Raw genomic sequence first — 8411 nt, forward strand, 5'->3', positions numbered from 1 at the left:
AACCTTTTGATCAAACAGTTCATGACTTGGATTTCAAAGACAAATGTCATGTATTGCTTCATAATTTTGAAATCACTCTTTATCTGGCATGTTTGCCAATGTAATAGACACAGGCTCAGGTGGAGGTGAGTCAGGTTTTGCCTCATCACTTTTTCCTCTCACCATTTCAACTTTTAAACTGTGACCATGTAATGTGACCTCAGGTCTCTGTTGTGCTATAGGTTCCTTCAGGCTTTGACACAGTGGCCCTGCATATTAACAATTTCAATATATTTTTATTTTACTTTTAATTTGAAAAGGTTGTCATTGAACTTAAGAACTCAAGAAATAATATTTTATTCAGGTCCAAAGTATCAGAGCTGTTATCATTATATAGATCTCCAGTGTAATATTAATATTTATTATTACTAACCCTAAAACCCTACACTATTTTAGCCCCTCACTCTTAAGCCGGGGACACGCTTAATGATTGCTATGGCCATTTATGAATGTAATTTGATACTTACGACTGATCATGCCCAAACACGCTGAGTCAGAGCCAGTTGCGTTCAGTCGGTGTTTACAGTCAGCATTTAAAATCATATAGTGTGTTCAGTTCAGTCTTAGAATGTTTCAGCTAGTCGTTAAGTGTGTCTCCGGCTTTAGAAAACATTTTCAGTTCTGTTGGGTTCTAAATATAACCCCAGAATTCTTGACTCAGTTTAAAAAAAAAACTTTATGCCAAAAAGGTTGTATAAGGAGAAATGTCTTCAATGATTGAATCATACATTCATGATTAACGGGATATTTCTATTTGTTTATAAGCTGTTTAATTCATCAAATCTAATTCTTTAATTCAAATTAAAAATGAATTTAAACAAAGTGAATTAATTACAAATAAATCCATACAATGATCCCATAATGGGAAACCCTAAAAGGTATGAAATGCTCGACAGAACCACTTCTTTGAACTCATATATATCTAATTAATTTTAATGGATAAGTAAATTTAGTTTTGGTGTGCTGTATAATAATTTAAATTGAAAAAAGAAATCCCCTTACTAAACCAAAATATATGGGAATATACTGCAAAATATCATGCAATATATTACATAATACATTTCTAGATATGGAAAACTAGTGCTTATATTTTTCAATATACTGCAATATATGCATTGACCATGTATGGCTATATATTGATACATATAAAAATATCTATAAATGAAGACAAAAATAGCATGTAATTTTTACAAAGTTTTGTCCTTTATTGTGTACATACTGTATATTGCACATACATGTTCCCATATAAATGTCAATGTATTGTACACACACACACACACACACATATATATATATATATATATATATATATATATATATATATATATATATATATATATATATATATATATATATATATATATATATATATATATATGAGTAACAACAGACTTCTAGTTCCCAGCATGCTTTGTTTCTGACTGTTAAAGGAGAGTAAATGTCCTGAAACGTCAAGAAAAATGGATGTTTTAATGTTCCCAGAACCAACACTGAATATTAGAGAATGTTCTTATAACAAAATTCTGTTGGCTGGGGACGAGTGTATATATATATATTTATATATACAACCCGATGGTTTCTCAGATCAGACACTGACGACGGAAGAGCTTTTCCTGAAGATGAGAGAAGCTAGGATATTCACCGAAGATGAAGAATCACAGAAATTGAGGTATGTAAATGTTGCTAAATCACTAAAACACCCCGCGATATATTTTGTGTATTTGCCCAACTTTGTCATGTCCTCCTGCCAAAAAATATGCACTTTTAAAGCCTATAGGCCTTATTCTAGCTATACTTCTGTCTTAACGCACTGCTCAACAGTATAGATAGAAGGCAGATAGACATTAGCCTACATACATTATGATCTATTAGTAAATATATTGTCACATAATTTTCAATATATGAAAATTGGCAATTCCTTTAATATATTGTAATATATTAACACAATAATTATTCTGTGTATTTTCAAATATACTGTTAAATCATTTAATATATCGATCATTTATATATAGGGAAATATATTTTCTTTTTGTAAAGGTTAAGCCATGACATTTCTCATGCATAACATGTTTTGGGCAATGGCATTAAAAATGTTTAAATGTTACAGGTTGAATATCAATGCAAATCTGTCTAATAATGGCTTTACTAAAATATAAAACATTCAACTTAACATATTATTCACAGTCCATATTTTGTACAGAAATATGTACAAAAAAATGTTTATTTATTTATTTTAAATAAAAGAGTTTTTAAAAGTATAAACATAAATACTGATAAAAACAGTAGCTAAATAAACTTGCTTTAGTTTTAACTATGTATTCAAAAATACTTTTATGATTATACACCCTTAAATATGATAAAAGAAGACAACACATAAATTAATTTATCTTTTTTAATTTATTAAGATGTACTGGTGATGGTCTGGGGATGTCCAGACTGTGTGTTGTGTGTATATTTTTTTTTAATTGAAAAGTATTTTAAACTGTGTACAAAGTATCTGGACCCTTAAAACATCAACGTCTAACTTCACTGCATTGGATACAAAATATCAAACTAAGTGTCACAGACACGCCAGGCTCCACAGTCACCCAATCACAATGCATTCCCTCACCAGAGTACTAATCATCCACACCTGTCACACATCAGCAACATCATCACAGGCACTACAAAAGACACGGCAGCACACACAGTCACTGTCCGGTCTCGTTAACGCATACCTACCTGTTATGCTTACCTGTCTCCAGCGTTCTCCACGTCTCCTAGTGTTCTCCTAGTCTCCTGTGAGTGTTTCTGTGTCTGGTCTGCTCCTCATCTGCCTGCCATCCACGATCCCTGGGAAAACAAGACAAGTATCAGTTCCACGATCACCCCGCCACAAATTATACCTGCCTTCACTTACCTGCACTCTGCTTGCCATCTCTGGTTGTTCAATAAACACTACTTGTATTATACCTGTGTCTCCGTCCCCTTCTGTCTGAACAACCAAGATGAGCGCTCCCGACCCTTTTCAAGACCTTGTGGATGCACTTCGCCGCATGCTCACCAGCACTCCCACAGCAACACCACCAGCGCCCACTTCCGCATTCACCGCTGCATCTCTTTCGCCACCCGCGGTCGCCAGTCCCAAGGCCAAACCAGTGCCCTTCTCTGGCTCGGCGGAGGACTGCAACGGATTTCTGCTTCAGTATTCGCTGGTCCTGGAGATGCAACTACACCTGTATCCCAACGACAGTTCCAAAGTGGCGTTCATAATCTCTCAACTCTACGGAAAGGCTCACCATTGTTGTAAACCTTACTGCTGCCGACTTCTGTCTTCCAGTTAATGCTCTCCTTGACTCTGGGTCAGCCGGAAATTTCATCTCCGGAGCCCTCTTCCGTCAGCTTCAACTCAAGACAACAGCCATGCCGAAAATCTACCAAATCCACTCGGTAACGAGAAGGCCCCTACATCAAGTATGTTACTGTGTCTGCCCTCTTCAACTCCAAATAGGCATTCTTCACACAGAAGAGATCCACCTGCTGGTTCTGAAGGATTCCATGGCTGACGTGATTTTAGGGTGCCCCAGCTAGAGCAGCATAACCCCATCATCTCCTGGAGGACAGGAGAGATCCTGAAGTGGGGTAACCAATGTTTCAATTAATGTTTCCCAGAGTTTCCTGTTCCTAGTCTCCCACGTTCCAAAGAAGTCCAAGTCTGTGTTATGTCTGTGGAAAGTCCACTTGAAAACCGCTCAACGGACATCCCTGCATGTTACTCCCACTTCAGCGATGTCTTCTGTCCAAAGAAAGCCTCTACACTGCCTCCTCATCGGCCATGGGACTGCGCCATACACCTCATTCCCAGTGAGTCAGTGCCCAGAGGAAAAATCTACTCCCTTTCCATCCCGGAGGAGAAGGCCATGGAGGAATACATCACCGAAGCTCTGTCTCAAGGCTACATACATCCGTCTACTTCCCGTGCTGCTTCCAGCTTTTTCTTTGCGGCGAAGAAGGACGGAGGCTTGCTGCCCTGCATCGACTACAGAGCTTTAAACAAAATCACCGTTAAATTCAAATACCGCTTCCTCTCGTCCCATCAGCACTGGAACAGCTCCACGGAGCCACTGTGTTCACCAAGTTGGACCTCGGCAGCGCGTATAACCTCATCCGAATACATGAGGGGGACGAATGGTAGACAGCTTTTGTGACCCCTACCGGTCACTATGAATATCTCGTGATGCCGTATGGACTCGTCAACGCCCCCTCTGTATTTCAGGATTTCATGCATGAGGTGCTCCGGGAGTTCCTGCAAAAGTCAGTTCTGGTTTACATCAACGACATCCTGATCTACTCCCGGAGCTTGGCCAAACATCGCCGTCACGTTGCGGAGGTCCTTCAATGCCTGAGGGCTTTCCATCTGTTCCTGAAAGCCGAGAAATGCACCTTCCATCAGCCCTCAGTGCAATTTCTGGGTTATAACATTGATCGCAGTGGCGTCCGCATGGACGAGAGGAAGGTCTCTGCTATCAAGGACTGGCCCATTCCCACCTCCGTTAAAGAACTGCAAAGATTCCTGGGTTTCGCCAATTTCTACCGAAGATTCATTCAAGGTTACAGTATCATCACCACCCCCCTCACGGATTTGCTATGCAGTAAGCCCAAGTCTCTGTCCTGGACTCCAGCCGCCACTCAAGCATTCGACACACTCAAGAAAGCATTCACCTCCGCTCCCCTCCTGGTTCATCCTGATCCTGATACCCCTTTCATCGTTGAGGTAGACGCCTCTACCACAGGAGTGGGAGCGGTCCTGTCCCAGCAGCAGGGGAAACCCCGTAGACTCCATCCATGTGCCTTCTTCTCCCGCAAACTCAACCCGGCTGAGGTCAATTACGACATCAGTAACAGGGAGCTTCTCGCCATCAAGCTCGCCCTGGAGGAGTGGAGGCATTGATTCGAAGGAGCCCAACATCCATTTGTGGTTCTGACAGACCATAAAAACCTGGAGTACTAAGGGACGCCAAGAGGTTGAATCCCCGCCAAGCAAGATGGGCTCTTTTCTTCACACGTCACTGGACACTGGCCACCCAGGGGTCAATGAAACCCTCTCGTTGAAACAACGCTTTCAACCCTCTCGTCGAAACAATGCTTCTGGTGGCCCAACATGGCAGCTGATGTCAGGAGGTACATGCAAGGGTGCAGGGAATGTGCCATCTCAAAGAGCCTCATAATCTTCCCTCCGGGAAGCTACAACCTCTGCCCATTCCCAACCGCCCCTGGTCACACCTAGGAGTGGATTTCATCACAGATCTTCCAGTCTCCAACGGATGCACCTGTATCATGGTGGTAGTGGATCGGTTCTCTAAGTCCTGTCGATTCATTCCCCTGCGAGGACTTCCTACGGCAATGGATACCGCTGAGATCATGTTTAACTATGTTTTCAGATACTATGGACTGCCCGAAGATATTGTATCTGACTGTGGATCTCAGTTCACCTCATGAGTCTGGAAATCCTTCTTCAAGCTCCTAGGTGTGACCGTAAGTCTCTCCTCTGGCTACCATCCCCAGATGAACGGGCAGACGGAGAGGAAGATACAGGAGATCAGCCGTTTCCTACGTACCTTCTGTCATGGCCACCGGGACTCCTGGAACCAGTTTCTGGGTTGGGCCGAGTACGCCCAGAACTCCCTCCCACAGCCTACCACTGGACTTACCCCCTTCCAGTGCGTACTCGGCTATCAACCCCCACTGTTCCCCTGGACCGGGGAACCGTCTGATGTCCCTGCAGTGGATTACTGGTTCCAGGAGAGCGAGAGGGTCTGGGACTCAGCTCATCTCCAACTCCAATGAACCCTACGCAGGCGCAGGATGACAGCGGACCTTCGACGTTCCAAAGCACCCAACTACCAGCCAGGACAGAAGGTCTGGCTGTCGACCCGGGACATCAGGATGCGCCTGCCCTGTAGGAAGCTGAGTCCTAGATTCATTGGCCCCTTCACCATCTGCCGACAGATCAACCCTGTCACCTATCAGCTTCAACACCCCCCGAGTATAAAATTCACCCCACTTTCCATGTCTCCTTGCTAAAGCCTCACCATCCTTCTGTCACTCTTCCCACAGAGCCTGGTGAATCCCCCCCCCCCTTATCGTGGATGATGGAGCAGCTTATCTGGTATGAGACATCTTGGACTCCCGGCGCCGTGGTGGTCACCTGGAGTATCTTGTGGACTGGGAGGGGTACGGTCCTGAAGAGCGGTCATGGGTCCCCAGGAATGATATACTCTATCCAAGCCTACTCAAAGAATTCCATGCCAGTCATCCCAACAGACCAGCTCCCTCATCAGAGTACTAATCATCCTCACCTGTCATGCATCAGCAACATCATCACAGGCACTACAAAAGACACAGCAGCACACACAGTCACAGTTATGCTTACCTCAAGGACTCCTCCAACGATTACTTAACTGTCTCCAGTGTTCTCCACGTCTCCTAGTGTTCTCCTCATCTCCTGTGAGTGTCTCTGTGTCTGGTCTGCTCCTCGTCTGCCTGCCATCCACGATCCCTGGGAAAACAAGACAAGTATCAGTTCCACGATCACCCCTGCCACGAATTATACCTGCCTTCACTTACCTGCACTCTGCTTGCCATCTCTGGTTGTTCAATAAAACACTACTTGTATTATACCTGTGTCTCCGTCCCCTTCTGTATGTAACACTAAGTCTCAGCCACTGTTATTTTTAACCAGAGTTCATTATTTTGTGAATGCAAAAAGGTCTTCATATTAGTATATTTACATGTTGCACAAAGTTTGACAGCAGAACATGTTAATTTTGAACAATATAATTATTGTTTTATATTTTAAGACCAAACTTTATTTCTTTATTGAAAATTGTACTTGTTTTGTTTTGAATGTATATATATATATATATATACATATATATATATATATATATATATATATTTTTTTTCTTTTTTAATTATCCAAGGTCAGTATCACACACACCCTCACTGAACAAATGTACAATCTGGTGTGAGAACACAACGAACAATGAACCGTACAGTTGAGGAACATGATCACGAGTTACGACGCAAGTATTAAATATCAGAGAAGACTGGAGCCATCTGACAATATTCTGAGAAAGATAAACTTGAATTGTTCAGTGTTTCTATAATGAGGGATCAGATTGCAGTAAGTCAAGAGAGTTCAGAAGAGTTTGTGCTATTTTTGATGTGAACACAAGACAAATGTCAGCATGGCTCAGACGTTTAGATATCCACACATGACGTCAGTCTCTCACTGCTGTGATTATCTTCTATCAAATAGTTAAATATGATTAAATATTTTATGTCCTTTGTCAAATAAAGGTTCAAATGCAGGTGGAGATTATTGCTCACTTGTTAGTCCTCATTGTTTTGATCATCTAATGAATTGCTTTGGGATGTTTAAATATTTACATAGTATTTAACCATTGTATGATTGAGATTATGCCATTCTAATGTCATACTTTGAAGTAAATCTAAACAGCATGGATTAGTCACCTTAAAGGGTTAGTTCACCCAGAAATGAAAATAATGTAATTTATTAATCACCCTCGTGTCTTTCTACACCCGTAAGACCTTCGTTCATCTTTGCAATGACATTTCCTCTCTCAAGATATTCCTCTCTCCATTAATGTACTAAAAACATATTTAAATCAGTTAATGTGAGTACATTCCCAACTAACAGAATTTTGTTATAAGAATGTTCTCTAAATATTCAGTGCTGGTTCTGGGAACGTAAAAAAATTCCAGTTTTCTTGTTGTTGGAGGAACGTTTTTATAAGGTATAATGTTCCTCAAACGTTCTTTAAACTTAATTTTGATCTAAAATTCAACATTCTAAGAAGTTGATTAGTAACATTCCAAGAACATGAAAATGTTCAGTTTCCTTAATGTTATTAGAATGTTATTTAAAGGTTAGTATGATGTTCCTGAAACATTCTTTCAATCATTCAAACACCTGCTCTTAACAAACACTGAAAGAAAGAGAAATAAGAACACAAACTACAACTTTCTTCAGCCACAGCCTTAGATGAACTGAAGATAAAAGACATTAAATCTCTGAAGATCTTATTAAACAACTCCACAATCAGCATTACCAACTTCACTTATTACTAACCAGATTGACTTTATTTCTGTCACACGTCTACAGAAGTTCTTATTGAGAATTAACAGAGGTTTAGATGTTGATGTCTTATTGAAAATGTTTAGTTTGAGGTCACCATCATGTAGATTAGTGTTTGTTTTAGTTGAGCTGACTTTTGTTGCTTCTTTATCAGCAATTGCAGGTGTTTTCAGAAAACATTTCTGCATTGATGAAGCAGATCAACATGTCTGTTTTATGGACCCTTCAGAGC

Source organism: Megalobrama amblycephala, linkage group LG7, assembly GCF_018812025.1.
Source record: "Megalobrama amblycephala isolate DHTTF-2021 linkage group LG7, ASM1881202v1, whole genome shotgun sequence".
Taxonomy (NCBI): domain Eukaryota; kingdom Metazoa; phylum Chordata; class Actinopteri; order Cypriniformes; family Xenocyprididae; genus Megalobrama; species Megalobrama amblycephala.